Genomic DNA, 17,241 nt, shown 5'->3' on the forward strand with positions numbered 1-17,241 from the left:
AAGGGGCGGGTTGGGAAGAGGGGGAGCTGGCATTTCCCAGTGCCGTGTCCACGATGTGGTCTCTGATAGAGCATTTCTAGAGGAAGCGCCAGCCCAAATCTCAAACGGGGAAAACGAGGCTGAGAGAGGAAAAGGGACTGGTCCTGGTGTAAACGCAGAGGTGTAAGTGGCAGGCCTGGTCCAGCCAAATCACAGAACCGTCTTCTAGGCAATGCTGAGTTGTCAACAGAGCTGACCTCTCTGGGGCTCATGGTCGTGGTCGCCACCAGACAAGTGGGGTCAAGAAATGGGGTAAGAAGACTGTGTCTGCTCCTGGACTCAGCCCCGATGCTGCCTGTCCCTTGGCTGGGCTCAGGGGCCCCTGTGGGAGTCAGGACATCTAGCAGAGCCTGGCAGAGGTGGGAGCTGGCACAACACCCTGGCAGTCTGCATATCTCAAAGCTATTCCTGGAGCCTCGGTGGCACTTCTGTCACATGGTACAGAAACCCAGGGCCACTTGCCCAGGGATTGTGCCCAACCAGGCTGCTCAAAGGCACAGCATGGCACTGCGCAGGATTCCATGGCACGCACCCTAAAACAGGTTTCTGAAACTTAAAATTGCAGCAAGGTGAAAAAGTTTCAGGGTGTGAATCCAGCTTTGCCACCTGATGGCTGTGTAGGCCTGGCAAGTTTCTTGACATCTCAGCTTATCTCAACAAGGTGTTGCCTATCTCCTCACTATCTTACAGAAGGAATAAACAGGCCGATTTGTGGAAAAACTACTAGTGCCAATGTGATGGAATTTCCCAATCCGGCGAGAGTTGTCTGATTCTTTAAACAGGACCATCCTCTGCTCCAGATTTATACCCACACATACCTGATTCTTGAGTCTGAACTCAGGCATAGCCAGAGACACCTCGGTTTACCAAATGCCCTGTGCAATTCAGCAGCATTCACCAAGCAGCTAGGGTCAGCCGGGTACCACATGGGAGGCGGAGGCCAACAGGCCTCACCTCTCTCACCTCATGCAGTGTGAGGAGGAGGTAGCTCTGAGGCCCTGTCACTAAGACAAGTGGCCACACATGGGAGGGGCTCTGGAAAGCTGGCAAACGGCTGCCTGGCTTTCCGGAGCCTACTGAGCAGTGGGCTTCTCTAGGGTGCTCCATCTGCTAGGAACACTGACCTGGGGCGCTGGCTCAGATTGAGGGTGAGGAGCTGGGGGGCACTGGGTGATGGGTGTGTCTCTAGGGCTCCTTCTGGTGTACCAACCCCTGCTGCTTTCAGAACCAGGGTGGGGGTCACAAGTCCAGGGATGGTCCGTCACTGCAGCTACACTGGCAGCCACCACTCGGCTGTAATGAACTAGAGGTTGAAAGCTGCTTTTCAAACTCCGTATGTTCAAGTATCACACCAAGCGGGCAGAGAGAGGCTGGCAACACCCACCTGCCCTCTGCTCAATCCGCACATCCTGCTCACAGTTTCACTCAGGGCCGTCAGGAGCGTGGCTCTCTTGGGACAGGACTCGCACACGCAACTCACGTGCAGAGCGTCTTTCCCAAAGGTCCAGGCAAGCACTAGATGTGCGTGGTGCCCAGGGTGCTTGGCAGCAAGGCTGGCTTCCAGGTGCCTTCTATGCAAGAGCACAGGGTAGTGAGAGTCTGACCTGCCTCTCCTCCATCAAATCAAGACAAGGATCACTCTACTTGCTGAACTGAAATTAAATAAAGGACATGAAGACCCTCCAACCGGTTACTGATTAGCTCCAAGTTGGTGACGGGAATTTTACACTGCCTGCCCTAATGTGGCTCTTTTTCCAGTGGAAGATGGCACTGGGCACTGCTCGCCCCTCCTCCAGCCTCTGTTCTCCCGCTTGCTCTGACAGTTGGCAGCATCTTTGCAGCCATTTATTTTTAGCTCTCAGTGGGCTGGCCATTTCCTGGTCACATGCTGCTTAAGCTCTGCTCCAGAAAGGCTCAGCTCACAGAAGACTCTGCCCCGCCCAGCATGTGCTCTGGGTCGGCCCCATACCGCATGCGGCCTCTCTCAGAGATGTGTTTAAATGAAGCCAACCCGGCCCCACCTCCTTTAAAGTTCCTCTAAGGAGCTCCTTTTCCAGGGCCATCTGCAGCTAGAGTTATTTTCAATTTTCATTTACCAAAAGGGAGCCGCAGCTATTTCCAAACGAGGGGAGAGATGCCCAGAGCCTGGTTCTGGAAACCAGGCTTGGCCCCTGGGCCCAAACCTGCCACTGCTCAGCAAAGGCTGCCTCTCCCTCCCCGGACCATAAGGTGAGAAGAGGAAGGGTCTAGGAAGGCTCACTGCTTCCACTGCTGGGTCAGTAACAATTCTGGCAGCAATTGTGGCCACAATGCTGTTATCATTGATTGAGCACGAGCTCCTAATGCTGGGTGCCATCAGTCAGTGCTCTGCAAGGCCTGGGCCTGTTCTAAGCACTTACAGAGGGAGCTCCAAAAGGAGTGCCACCTCCACCTTGCAGACAACAGATGGGACACCACCTCCATCTTGCAGACAGGAAGTGGGCACCACTCCACTCTGCAGATAGGAAGTGGGCACCATCTCTACCTTGCAGACAGGAAGTAGGGACATCAGGTCATTGCCTGCCTTGCAACTGGTGAGGAACAACCAGATTTGCACGTGGGTGAGGCCACATGATTTGGTAGGAGCTGCTTGCTCACCTCAGCCACCTCCCTCCCCCCACCTTGATCTCAGTGGTGCTAGATCACAATGTGCTATCCTGACTGGTGACTGGGGACAGACAGCTGTTTCACCTCCCATGACTATGTTTAGGAAATACTTAGAATTTTAGAGATGGGGGTGGGGAAGTACCAGGTCCTTGTTACCTAGCCAGGATGCAGGCAAATTAAATTCAGAGGGTGCCTGGTGCATGGTATGGACTCACAGAGCTGCTGGTGGGATCTGGACCTGTTCCAGCAGCCAGGCTTGCTCTGCAGGAGAATGTTCCAGAGGGCATACAGTCTCCAAAATTGCACAGACACACAAACACACACACCCTGGGTTTGAACTCAGGGCCTCACCCTTGCTAGGCAGCCACTCCACCACTTGAGCCTTGTCCCCGACTCTTTTTCACTTCAGTTATTTTCATTTTTTGCCTAGGCTGGCCTTGAATTTTGATCCTCCTACCTATATCTCTTTTGTAGATGGGATGAAAGGTGTGTGCCACACATCCAGCTTTTTTGTGGAGATGGGGTCTAATTTTTTTTCCCAGGGCTGGCCTTGAACCCTGATCCTCCCAGCTTCAGTGACAGCACCCTGCCAGAGGACGTTTTTAAGATGCCAGTGGGGACATGTTCGGGAGCAGGCTGACCCGCTAGACCACCTCCGCACCGTGGGAAACAAAAGTGCCTGGCCAGTGTCTGGTCACTAGATCAGCTCTGCCTTCTCCAGCTAAAGGCCAGCTCTGACTCATCAGGAAATGGGGGGAAGATGCTACAGAAATGTGGCCTCTGACTCGCCAGGTTACCTGGATCACAGATCTGCCTAAATGGACAGGGACCTCCAACTAGAGACCTGCCTGGATTATCCTGCCTAATCTTGGCTGGAGGGGACTCTGCCTCTCTCTGATCTCTGCCACCAGGGCCCTCTCCTTCCCTTCCTGCCTACAGCTCTCCCATCCTCAAACTCACCCAGAGATGGAACCCTTGCTGTTGGGGGGCGGGGGAAGATGGGACTAAACTGAAGATGGTGTCCTCAAGGAGGAACTAAGATAATTTATGTCATAGACACCGTTCCATCGTTCCACCTGGCCTCAGTGACTGGAATCTCAGTGGTGTGCTAGGGAGATAGAAAGTCTAAAGACGACTCAGGTCCAAAACAGGAAGAGCCAAGTCTAGCAGGGAAGCAAACACGTGAACAGCTAAAAATACACAGTATGGGAAGTGCATCCTAAAGTAAAGCCCAACAGGAGCCTGGGGGTGGGAGGGAGGGAAGCTGCCACTGCCAGTGCTGGCTTTGGAAGTGGCACCTCCATTGGTCTCCAAAGTGTCATATGGCATTTGCACAAAGCTGAGAGGCTGTGGCTTCCTGGCCTCCTGCCCCCTGGGCCGCACTGAGCTGCTCAATGTGGAAATGCAATGGTTGGGACAATAGCCACCTTCATATCCCTGCTCTGGGCCATCCTGGCAGTCCACAGGAGAGAGAAGGGGAGGCTGTCGGCATTGGTACCTTGTCCTCCTCCCCATGGCTCAGTCATCTCCAAACTACTTCCCACACCTGTCACGGAGCCCAGGCCTCAGTCGTGTTATGTTTGTTGTGGCTTCTTGACCATATGTGTCCTCAACGGAGGACTGGAGCCTTCCTAGTCATGAAGCCTTAGGCTCAGCCTTTGGCCTTCCAAGGCCCTTTTCTTACCTTCAAATGTGGGGACAGGCCCGGGATGTGGAAGGCAGGAAACTTGCACGGGGTTACAGGGCAAGCAGCTGGATCTACTGGAACCTGGGTCTTTGAGATATCAAATATAACCTACCCACTTTATAATCAGGTGTGTATCTTCTCAGTTCCCAAACCAGGGCGAACAGTGTTTCTGGAGCAGGTCCTGCCTCCCCTAGAACTCTGCAGTCTTTCTTTCAACACAGGATCGAGAGTAATTTGACTTCTCCCTCCTTCAACAAGAAACTCATCTAAATCCTTCAGAAACTGCCTCTTCTAGAGACCCAGAGTTGTGTCAGTTTTCTTCTTAAATATTGTCATTGGAGGGACCAGATGAATAACTTTGAAGGAGTGACTGTGCCTTTGGGGTAAATTCCTCTTGAAAGACAACCAGGTTGTCATCAGGCAGGCCCAGTGTTGAACAGGTGCAATGGCCCTGGGTCTCCCATCCAACTTTGCCGGTTCCTGTCCCCCCCGCCAATCCACGAGGCTGAGCAAACAGCGCATATCACTCACATGCACGTAACTCAGTAAGTCACGCTTTAACGGTGGGCAAAGAACAGTGTTGGTAACAGCAGGGGACCTCAGAGGGGAGCCCCAATGCTGGTGAAGACCTGCCACAACGTCTGCAGCAGCGTGCCCTGTTTAAATAAAACCTGACGTGTCAGCAGCATTTGTTTTGTAAAATAAATGGAAAAGATCTCCATTTAGAAAACATGGAAATGCTGACTGACTTTTTTGGGAACTGAAAAAAAAAGTCCCTCGAAGAGGAAGAGAAAGAGGGGGTCTGTGTGCTGGGGGAAGAGGCAGCAGGGTATTATATTGACCACCTGCTGTGTGCCCAGAAGGCCCTCTGCTAGGAGACACCACATTCACTTAATCCTCACCAGGCAGACACGGGGACTTGAGAGTTACAGGTGGGAAAACTGAGACTCCGTAATGAGGTTCCTGTGTCACCTCCTATGAAGTGTTTCCCAATTACAGTTCCACAAGGTGCTCGTGACCCCGCCTCTCTCCCACGCCTATATCTGCTAAAGCCCCACGATGCCCTCCACCCACATCTCCTCTGTCACACAAGCCTCCTGGAGGCAGTAACCAGCTGTGTCCTGGCACACAGTAGGTTCTCTTACACCACCTGTCGAGTTTGTTTGTTGCAAATATTGGTGTACAATCCCAACTTGACAAACACTGTGCCCACTGAAAGCAAATCTCACACTCCCTCTCTTGGTCCCCCTCCTCGTCCTGCAGTGTCCTCTCCCAGTGCAGGCAGGGACCTGCCTATGAAGCGAGCTGCAGCCAGCCTGTGTCCTCAGAGCACTGAGGACACGGGGAAAGTGGCTCATTATAAAGGCTCCTGGAAGTCAGTTGTGCCACAAATTAGGCAAAGCCGTGTCACATCAATCTCTATGACAAGAGACTCCTGTAATGAGTCCTTTTCTTTCAAAGTCTTGGTTTACTTCTTAAAAAGCACACTTGGGAAATACGTAACCTATACGTTCCTTACATTCTTTGCCATGGTCCCTGTCACCAGCATCACTGTCCTCATCCCCATCACTGCACCCATCAGGATCTAGGTTTATCTAAGCCCACGATATCCATACTACTGTGCCCTTCTGATCAGCTGAAGCAACGAGGCTCAGCGGCGTGAAGGAATTCTCCCAGGGTCACGTAAGCAGTCAGCAGCAAGGTGAAGGTTACAAAGACTGTACTGCTCACTGGCCTGGGGGCAGCCATAAAATTCCATAGTCCATGGCTCATGGTAAGGACCAAAAAGTTCAAAACACATTGGGGCCTGGCACTTGGATGGTGCGATTCTCAAGGACAGGGCACTGTCTGCTCCTCTGGGACCCGCAGCAGAAACACGTGGAAGGCACTCAATATGTGTTTCCTGAATGAGCAAAGTGGACTCCTCAAGAAACTGTAGATTATCACAGTCCCTCCGAGCCTCTGTTCATGAGACAGAAAAATGTCCTCAGGCAGGGAAATTCTGAAGCCTCTCAGTTTCACCTGAGAACAAGTATCAGCCATTTGTAAACTTACACGTGTACAGTACAACACTTACTGCACCATCCAACTTAGGCAGGTTTTCGCCATTCAGAAATAGAATTCAGGATAGCTGTGGTGGCACACACCTGTAATTCCAGCACTCAGAAGGCTGAGGCAGGAGGAGCTCAAGACTTTGTCTCAAAAGAAAAGAAAAGAAATTGAATCCAAATAAGGTTCGGTGCGTGTCACTGGCAGGTAACTGAAACATAGCCTGAGGGTATGAATATTAACAACTAGCAGCTGAACACTTTGCTAGTCAGCTTTCTGCTAGTGCAGCAAAAGGCCTGAGAGAATCACCTTATAAAGAGGAAAGGTTTATTTTGGCTCTGGTGGTTTCAGTCCATGGTGGGTTGGCCCTATAGAAAGGCCCCATCATGGCAGGGCTGTGCAGTGCATCAAAACCACTCACCTCATGGCTGGAAAGTGAAAGAGAGGAAGAGGAGGAGCCAGGATTCCACAGACTCCTTTGAGGGCTTGCTCCCAACAACCTGAACACCTCCCCCTAGGTCATCTCTTAAAGTTTCTGAGTCAAGTTGAGGACCAAGCCTTCAACACATGGGTTTTTGGGGGACATTCCAGATCCAAATCACAGCATACACACATGCCAGATCCTTTGATAGAAGCCCTGTAAGCCAGGCATGGTGGCGCACACCTGCAATCCCAGCATTTGGGAGGCTGAGGCAGACGGATCATGAGTTCCAGGCCAGCCCGGGCTCCGTAGCAAGACCCGGTCTCAAAATAAAATAAAATACTCTACCTAAATGACAAATTTAATCCACACGAGAACTCAGGAGAAAGACATGTTACAAGCCCCATTCTACAGGTGAGGAAACAGTCTCGGAGCACTGGAAACTCATCCACGTTTTAGAGGGGATATCACGAGCGAATTTCAGCCAATAAATTAGGCACCTTGTGTGAAATGGACAAGCTCCTTGACAAACACGACTTACTAAACTGACTTAAGAAAACTGTAATGGCCCTGAATGTGTTAAAGAAATTAAATTTATCATCAAAATTCTTCCCATAGAGACACTCCATGCCTGGCTGCAAAGTCTGCTAAATGCTTGAGAGAAAATAAGCAAGAGCAACACTGCACAAACTCTTTCAGAACTGAGTAAGAAAGAGCACTTCCGATGCATTTTGTTAGCCAGAACATCCCTGTCTCCAAACCTGGGGAGAGCATGGCATTGAAGAAATCCTACAGATCATGGCTGGCCACACACTAGCATCCAAGTGAGACCGGGTTTGAACCCGTAATTGATGCAGAAGCCATGGGTCTGCCCTTCACGCAACATTGCCACTCAGTGCACCCTCAGTTTCAGTGGAGCTGGCTAGTGCTTTGGGGGCTCAGTGTCCTCATTTTGGGGTGTGGTATGACCACAGAGGCACAGAAGTCAGCTGTTTAAGGGCTGAAGTCTGACATGCTCTGCTCCTGACCCTGAGGACCACTCAATTAGGGATGCCAGAGCAGAGCTCCAGCTCTACCTACCCTCTCCCTTTGACCCCTCCCTGCCCTCTTGGGACTGAAACCATCTTTCTCCTTCCTGTCGTGTGAATAATTCCCCCCAAAGGCCACTTGCTGAAGGCTCAGTTGCTAGCTGGCACTGTTGAGAGCTAGTGGAACCTTTGGTTGAGAGGCTGAGGGGGAGGAAGTTAGGACAGTGTGGGCTCACGCTTGGAGAGGCAACTCTCCCGCTTCTTCCCCCCCAGCTGCCGCGAGGTGAGCAGCTTCCTCTACCATGTGCTCACACCATGACGTGCTGCCTCACCACAGGCCCAAAGCAGCAGGGCCAATGGATCATGGGCTAAAGTCTATGAAACCATGAACCAAAAGCTGTCAACTCAGCTGTTTTGTCCCAGTGATGGGGAACTGACCAATGCACCCCTCTTCTTTCTACTCTGGCACCCAGTCCTGTCCACCCCACCACTGGCCAGCCTCAACCAGACTCTCCTGCCTCTGAAGCCCACCTCCTTCATAGGCTCTGACACCTCACTTGTGTGTGCAGTCCCCACACTGTCACCTGTGTCAGAATGGCCTAGCAGGTTACTAGACACTCAGTGCTAGTCTCACCCTTGACTCAGCAGAACTGGGATGATCCACACATCTAACAAGTTTCCAGTGCTGTTCCTTTGCTGGTTTGAGCCAGAACTAAACACTGAGACCCTCTGCCACTGTGAGCCCTTCAGTGTCCAGATAAGGACTCCTTCTAGCTCAGCATGCATACCAAGTCTCTAGGGGGAAGTCTGATAAGAAGAATGTAAGCTTCTAATGAGTCTTTCAACACAACTGGCATTTCAAAAGCTAGATGAACCTACAGCAATCTTGACGCAGCCCTCAGAGCAGTTACAGTGACCTCACGGGGAGCAGCGTCGTCTTCTCCAGTGGAGGCCATGGTGTGCTACCTGGGCCCTACAGTAACCTGGGAGCTGCAATTCTACAGCTCCAGGTCCCCCTTGCTGCCAGTGGGTGATTTAACCCCAGGGACAGGGACTGCTTAGCAACTCTTGAGCCCCAGCGGGCTGTGGGCTGATGTCTGTTTGGTTCATTGCTTCCCCAGGCACACAGCAGGCTCCAGTGAAGACTTGTCAAGAGGAGGCAGAGCAGTACCTCGGGGGTCTCAGAGGGCCATTGTGAAGACGGAATGTGACACTGACTCAGCTCCATGCCTAGCACTGGCCATGTCTGAGCTCCACAAAACGGTAGCATTCTTTCTGCCAGTTGTCTCCACACTGACCACTGACCACCGGCCAGCTGCCCAGCGTGCCCTGCTCACTTCACATCTGCATGGTGCACTGTGGATCGTAACACCCTCTCATTGCTGGGTTCTTATTGAGAGTCAGAAAATTTTAGAGCTGAAAGACTTCTTAAATTATCCAGTCCAGCAACGTTTGCAAAAAAACTTCCGAAGAGAATCCTTTCATCAGATGCAAAGAAAAAGAGCTGAGTATCCTGGTGGGAGGAGGGGAAAGAGTGCCAACCCAGCACTGCTGGCCTCGTTAGGAGGCCCTCAGAGGACCCGGGCTCCCCAGGACACAGTCCAGACTCCTCCCTCTGGGCAGGCTCCTCTCCTTCCAGGACAGTTCAGCTGCCAGTGAGAATGGGCCACGCCAAGGCCACAGGACAAGGTGGTCAAAGACCAAAGGTGTCAGTACCAGGCCCAGAAGCCCACCAGGACTTAAAAGGTGAACTTGAATACACAAGAATACAGAACAAACCACAGGGGTGGAGTCAGGTGTGGAAAGAGCAAAAAGCCCCAACTTACATAGCTTTGACTCCTGGGCCCGTGGTCTAAGCTCAGGTGATCAGTCACTTGCCCAAGGTCACAAGATGGGTACCCAAGGTCACAATGCTGTTTGCCCAAGGTCATAAGGGTGACTGTCCAAGGTCACAAGGCTGAGTGTCCAAGGTCACAAGGTTGGGTGACTTACCACCCTTCTCCCTGCCTTGAAGCTGTTTATCCAGAGAAATGCTCAACATCCATCTGCCTGTCTCTCAAGTCATCCCAGCCAGGCCCACACAGGCAGGGCCCCGTCCATATCACTGGAGCACTTACCCTCTCTGCCTCTTCAGGGTCAACTGGCTCCTCGGCCAGCAGGAGTTGGGATGCTGCCCTCTGCTCTTGCTGATGGTCACTGTGGCGTGAGCACAGTGACCATCTCCCTCAGGGTCGCCCCAAGACAACCCTTCATATTTCTGTTTTCATCTGTTCAGTTTAAACGTTTAGTTTCAACACAACTGCAGTCACTGGCACCTGCAGTTATCCAAGGCCGTCTGAAAACCAAGGGAAAGCCCAGTGGTCATTCTAGCTCAGGGTCTCCTGTGTTGGGAGTGGGAGTGGTCAGGGACCTGAGCCTGGCAGTGACAGTGCCAGCTGTCTTGGGACAGACCTTCCCAGTCTCTGTGAGGTTCTGTTTCTCAGCAACCAACTGGTGGAACTCACACCAAGGCCTCTCGGGACATCTAGGTTCCAAAATTTCCTCATGACCATGAAAAAGTAGAAAAGGTGTCATGGAGGAAGAAGGAAAACCCCTGTAGATCAAGTTCCTGGCCCAAACCAAGTGCTGTACAGGCCTCTCCTACCATGTCTCCGAGCCCGGCTTTTCCAACAAAGCAATTTCCAACAAAAGCAAATTTGGAAGGTTATGAAAACATGCCAAGGTCACACACATCTGGAAATGGTACGGCCTTGATGCAAAGCTGCCTCTATCTGGCTCCAGAGGCACCAAAGGCCGTGAGCTGGGTGACAGCAGCAGTGAACTCAGCAGCCTCCACAGGTCTCTGGTCATAAGCCACGTCTACAGCAGCCTGAAAGGACTGGGACACCTTATACCCCGCACATGGCACCATTAACCCATTTTACAGACAAGGAATGTGAAGTCCAGAGATGTTACACTTGTGAAGCCCACAGAGCAACTTACAGCCATGGTCCATCTGCCTCTAAAGCTGGATCTGCCTTGCTCACGCCTGTGGACTGGTGGAAGGATGGCTGAGGTACCCTGTGCCAGACACCTTGTGGGGATCTGGGTGCTGTTCTCATAGCTGAGGAAGCTGAGGTGCTCTAGGGCTGAAGCAACTGGTGGAGCTGGCCCAGCACCAAGGCTGACCTTTCTGTTGGCTCTGTCAGCCCCTCAAACCTGTGCTCCCTTCAGCGGGTGAAATTCTAGCCCCCGTGACCTAGTCACCTCCCAAGGCCCACCCCTACACCATCACCTTGGGGCATAACCCTCCTGAAGGGGATTGGGGGCTCTTATTAAAGGGGTCCCAGAGAGCTCTCTGGCCCTCTTCCCATCATGTTCCCACACAATGAGAAGGTGCCGCCTATGAGCCACGAAAGGGACCCTCACGACCCCTCACAGTCTGGGGCATCACAGCCTGGCCAGCCTTCCACGGGTGCTGACACCCTGGAGTTGGGGAGTCCTGTGCACTTCATTTCATCCTCACAGCTGCAGGGTCAGCCAGCTATTATCATTACCCTTGCTATACAGAGGAGCAGACTCTGCCTCGTGGGGATGTTCATTCAACTCAGGAAAGGGCCGAATGACTGCATGCCCTATACCAACTCAGATCAGATATTTACATCAACATGGAAGGTTTGGGTACCCACAACTGTGAATAAAAAAGAATGACCTCAGGAAGAGGAGAGTAAGGAGAGGAGGAGGAGAGGGACAGCAGACTCCTGGGGGGTGCTAAGGACTCAGGATGCACTCTCCTGCCCCTCGCCCTGCCCAATCACCTGGCCTTGGGCCCCCAGACTCTCCAGACACTGAAAGGCAGCTCCGCCCGTTATTTTCACTCTCGTGTTTACTAAAGCAAGAAAAGTCATCAACACATTTTCAAACATTTCCAACAAAAATATACTTCTCAGAACTGATGGCAATCTATTTTAGAATATACCCCGCAAGGGACCTTGACTCAGATCTGTGTGTGGGGAAAACACACACACATCATGTTCCCCCTGAATTTTCTAAATATTCCTTCTTTGTCCGCACAGGGGCCACCCTTCCTGGAGAATCACGCATCACTGCTGCCCACGGACATTCCCTCCCAACTTCCTCTTCTCTCTACCCCAGCTGAGTTAAAAAACACAACTCCCTTTAGCACTTTCCCTCAAATACTCACAGATAATTAATTCACTGTTAATTAGCCCAGGATGGTTCCTTTATACTCTGTACATAAAGAGAAAGTTCTGGCCCCAGAAAATTATTTTAACAATTTTTCTTTTCCTGCAATGCTAAAACCCAGGTCCTGAGACCCAGACCTCACATATTCTGAGCAGGTGCTCCAGTCCAGGCCAACTCCTGCCCCAAATGTATTTTTAAACGTGCCACACTAGGGAGGCAGGAGGACACTCTTTGGGGAAGGTGACATTCAGGCAGAACTGCTGCTGGGAGAAGCCTTAGCCACCATGTTCCAGCATTGCCCTCCTCCCCAAGCCCGCCTCACCCCTCTCTCCAGGCAGACTGGACAGTTTGCCCACATGGAAGACCCAGAGTTTCCAATGAGTCACAAAAGCAGCTGGCACCCAGGGCCGTGTGCACGGCAGCCTGGGTTTTCTCTGAGCTTGATTTAGAATGTCACAGGAAACCCAGCTTCTGGAGTTTCCACCTGTGCAAATGGTCAGCTGTTCTTTCACTTCTGCCGGCCCCTCTCCCTTGCTGGGCTCTGTCCTGGACCCCCTCTCTTGATGACCACCCAAAGCTTCTTCCCTGCTCCCAAACCTGAGAGTGCTTCCCAGTGGTGAGCCCATCCTCCCTGCTCACTCATCCCCAGAGCTCCAAATGTCCAAATGTCCAAAGGGATCGCACATACACCTGAAGCTGTACAGGCCAGGGGTTCCCCTCACTTCCCTTCTGCTAAACACTGTGGACAGGGACTTCCATCTGAACAGGACACAGGCGTGTGACACTGGCTATCAGTAAGAGTCCTCAGCTTTATTGGCCGTGTGACCTCATCTACCTACAGCAGAGGAGGTTCTCAACCTGGCTGCTTCTCAGCCTGGGCTGCGCACGAAACTTGCCTGGTGACTTTTAAAATCTCAGTGTCTGGGCTGCACCAAAGACCAGAACATCAGGGTCTGGGGATAAGGAGAGAACCAGACACCCGGCTTTGTCAAGGCTCCCCAGGATCCCAGTGGCTGCCAAGGCGAGAGCCACAGCCTCAATCATCAGTGTTCTTCCTTCTCCCAGCAAGCTCCTCCTCACCCGTCAAGACCCAGCCCCCTTGCCAGCCCTAGAGGATTTGGGGGTGCCATGTACCTTTGAGGTGCTGTGTCATTGTCTCAGCACCCAAAACGGCAGCCTGTGGCTCTTGTTCCAGCATCAACACCCACATCATTTACAAGCTCCCCTGGCCACCAGACCCAGGGTCCCAGTGGCTGCCCTGCCGGGTCTACTCCACAGTGATGAGTCCTGACCTCACATGCATACTTACATTTAAAACACTTCTGGGGTGATCTAATTTGGATTACAAACTCTCCTAGTCATTCAACAAACACTGGTGATGTTCTAATCTCTGCTTAGCCCTGGGCTATGGGTGGATGACGAGAAGGTCCTGGAGAGGAGAGGTACTAACGCACAGCAGGATAGGCTATTTGCCTCCCTTGAGAGGGGACGGTCACTGCCCAGTACCACAAGTACTATGACAAAGCCCGTAAGGAAGAGCTGCTGAATCTTTCTGGGGACGGAATGCACCACCAGTAGGATGAGGGTTGCAGTGTCTGTGTGTCCCAACACTACCCAGACCAACGCCCGATCAGGAGGCTGCAGCACTGCCTACCAGTCATCGCACTTGTGGGAGAGCCTGCAGACGGATGGGGTGAGAGACAACCTGCGTCCCAGCAAAGCACTCGGAGAATGCACTGCACAACCCACGGCAATGAGCCTGGGAGGGGGTTGTGGCAGACAATGGACAGCAGCCAGCCATGTCCCTCTCAGGACCATGGAGTTGTGTAGTCAGCAGTCGACAGATTCCATTCCCCTGTCCTCCTTGCTGCTAGCTGTCGCCATGGGGCACCATGCTGGCCAATGAGATGTGGGTGGAATGCTATGGACCTCTGAGGAAGGTCTGTTGTCCTCACCTGAGCCTGTGGTATGTCTGATCAGTAGGAGAAAGCTGAGATGATAGTACAGGGCAGGCAGTGACACAGAATAACAATAGGCATCTTGACTTTCCCTGCTGGCAAGCTGTCCAAACCCATGAGGACATTCTGGACTCTTTGAAGGTTAAAATGAGAAAACAAAACTAAATTGGCTTTTTTTTTTCTTTGTAGTACTGGGGTTTGAACTCAGGACCTCACGCTAGCTAGGCAGGTGCTCTACCACTTGAGATACTTAGTAAGTCCTTTTTTGTGTTGGGTTCAAGATAGAGTCTCGAGAACTATTTGCCCAGTCTGACCTCACTCTATGATCCTCCTAATGTCTGTCTCCTGAGCAACAAGGATTACGGGCATGAGCAGCACAACTTGGTGTGCCCCAGTCTGCCAGGTGGGCTGAGCAACACAACCATGGCCCCTCCAGGTTTCTGTACAAACAATGAAATGCTGGATCATGGCTGAGCAGTGAGACCTATGAATCAAGTCAGCTAGCATCAAATTTATAGAAACCAGCTCCTGGAAACCATGTTGTAGAAACCAGCAGGGAAGCCACTGTAGGTCACTCTGTCTACTTAGTAAAGCATTTCCTATCTATGTCTTCATTTATCTTCACAGAGCCTCTGCAGGCCTGAGAGACCATGCAGCTGGAGGCCACAGTGCTAGGACAAGAATCCCACTTCCCTGACTCCAGCCTCAGCTGTGCCAGCACCACTCCAGGCCTTGGGGTCATGCACACTCAGGGACACTGTACAACAGCTGGTCTGCATTGTGCCTGCAGGGGTGTCAGGAACCAGCAAAGGGGAAGAGCACAGCACCCACTGGATGCTTCACCTACACTGTCTTGGAACTCTGTTGTATGGAGCAGCCTATCTCACCATTTGGCAAATGAGGAAAATCAGGGCTTAAGTGGCTAAGCAAGGTCCAGATCTGACAATGTGGCCTCACGGTTGAGTGGGGCTTTGGCACTGATCTGTAAGAGGCTGAGGCTCCTGGTGCAGAAGCTTGCTGCTGACCACACATCACAGGGCTGGGTGATGACGTGACAGTGGCCTGCCGTCCTGGCACTGGAGAGGTCAGGATTCTTCAGTAGTGTTTTTAGACTTTAGTCCAAAATGTCCCAATATGTGAGGTATTTAAGTCTTAAAGCCATCTTGGAAAGAACAAAGTCTGTGTGTGCCTGCAAGCATCCGTGCCTGGAAACATTCGTATGGTGCAATAGAAGGCTGGACTTTCAACTCAGGCTTGCTGGGATCAAATCCTTCCCTTCTGCACCTCACAGTTCTCAGAAGGAAAGAAATAAAGTGAGGGTCACTAATCACTGGCATCTGCTCCCCCAGCCTGCTGAGACCCCCACCTTGGCAGCCCACTGCCTGGCTTTCTTCTACTGTGAAAACCACAGTGACTTCCATCTGCAGACAGCAAACATCTCTCTCTCTCTCTCTCTCTCTCTCTCTCACACACACACACACACACACATATACACACATGTACATGCATATGCTCGCACACTCAACTGGGCTTATTTCCTTTCTTTCTTTTTTTGGCTGGTACTGAGGTTTGAACTCAGGGCCTCATCCCTCTACCACTTAAGCAATGCTCTCAGCCCTTTTTACTTTTAGTTATTTTTTTAATAGGGTCTCACATTTATGCCCAGGATGGCCTGGCCTGTGATCCTTCTATTATGCTTCCCATACAGCTGGGATGACAGGCGTGCATCACTACACCCAGCTTTTTATTATTTCAGATAGGGTTTTGAAAACTTTCTGCCTGGACTGGCCTCAAGGAATGAATCTCCTGATCTCTGCCTCCCAGAGTAGCTAGGATTACAGGCTTGAACCACACACCCACCCTGGGCTCATTTCTCAAATCCCCCCTTGGATGTATGCCAGAGCTATTTCCAATGAGTCATCCAGAGAACTTGAAACAGGTGAGCACAAACAACTCTAACCCTGTATTTAGAAGGGCGCAATGAGCTTTCCCACCCTTGCATGGTATTCTGGAAACATCAAAAGGCGGGTTGCTTTTTTTCTTCCTCTGCTTTAAAAAAAGAAATCTTTTAAAATTCTTTTTTCCAAGTGCTGCAGTCAGATAAAACAAACAAAGCACAACAGTTCCTTAATCTCCTTTATCTGAAAAGAGGGCTGGCTGCCACTTGCAGATTGGGGTGCAGATAGATAACACCTCTCTTCTCCAGGACTTCCTCGGAGCAGTGCTGTGACTGAGGCCAGTTCTGAAGCAGACAACCACAACAGGCAGAAAGCCTTCCTGTCTCAGGCGCCACACAGCGCAGCAAAGTGCCCAGTGAATAATGGCACGGTCCCCGTTGCAAAGGCCTCGGGGAGAGTCCCAGACTATTATTTCTCAGCCGCACAGATATTACTGGGCCAGACTGTGGAGCACTGACAAACACCACAACTCTAACAGGACGGAATTTAGTCAGTAATCTCCTGGGGATACGCACACGTATTTCGCTTATGACGGCCTCCCGGCAAATCAGATTTGCAGGTCTTTAGTGTACGAAGCGCCCTAGTCAGCTGTGTGTCTCCTGATCGCTCCTCCCCACACAGACGCAGCTCCCGCTTTGCAGGACTCCAGCCACTGCCACAGCCCCCGTGCCCCTCCTTTCAGCCCCCCTCACTTCATTGTCCACTTTCAAACCAGACACGATAGACGCAGCATGGCCGAATCCAGAGTGGCGGAATTTCACTCTGAGACCGGGGAAATCACAGGGAACTCTTAGCTTTAAAAGCTGTTACATGAAGAACTAAATTAGCTTTCCCAGCCACGGAGAATGTCACGAAAATGACTGAGAGACTGCATCGTGACCTTGGCAACAAGCAGCTCACTGTGATGGCTGCTGTGGACTTAGTGACAAAGAATCAAGCACTGTGAGTGCACGGTGCATGTGTGCATGTGTACGTGTGTATGCGTATGTGCAGGTGTGCATACGTGTGTACATGGCGGATGTGCGCACACGGGTGTATGTGTCTGGTGTTTGCTTGTGGCACACACAGCCTTTTGAGACTTCTACTGTTCTCCTGGCTTGAAACACTTTGTAAATCTCTTGTGGTTAATCCAGGGTTTAAATTGAACTTGAACTGCCTTGCCACATCCATTTGAAGTCCCTTGGGAGAAAACGAGGCCCCATTTTGAGAGGAAGCACTTCATAAATGTAAGAGAGGATTACTCGGCCTGGGGTGAGTTCTTATGTAAACA

At 51.5% G+C, this 17,241-nt stretch overlaps 1 protein-coding gene across 6 annotated transcripts in view; it reads right to left on the reverse strand.

Moving 5' to 3' along the window:
• Mgll (monoglyceride lipase) overlaps window positions 1-17,241 on the reverse strand; it is a 103,570-nt gene that overhangs the window by 45,755 nt on the left and 40,574 nt on the right. The window lies entirely within an intron of this gene.

The sequence above is a fragment of the Castor canadensis genome, chromosome 10 (genome assembly GCF_047511655.1).
Source record: "Castor canadensis chromosome 10, mCasCan1.hap1v2, whole genome shotgun sequence".
Taxonomy (NCBI): domain Eukaryota; kingdom Metazoa; phylum Chordata; class Mammalia; order Rodentia; family Castoridae; genus Castor; species Castor canadensis.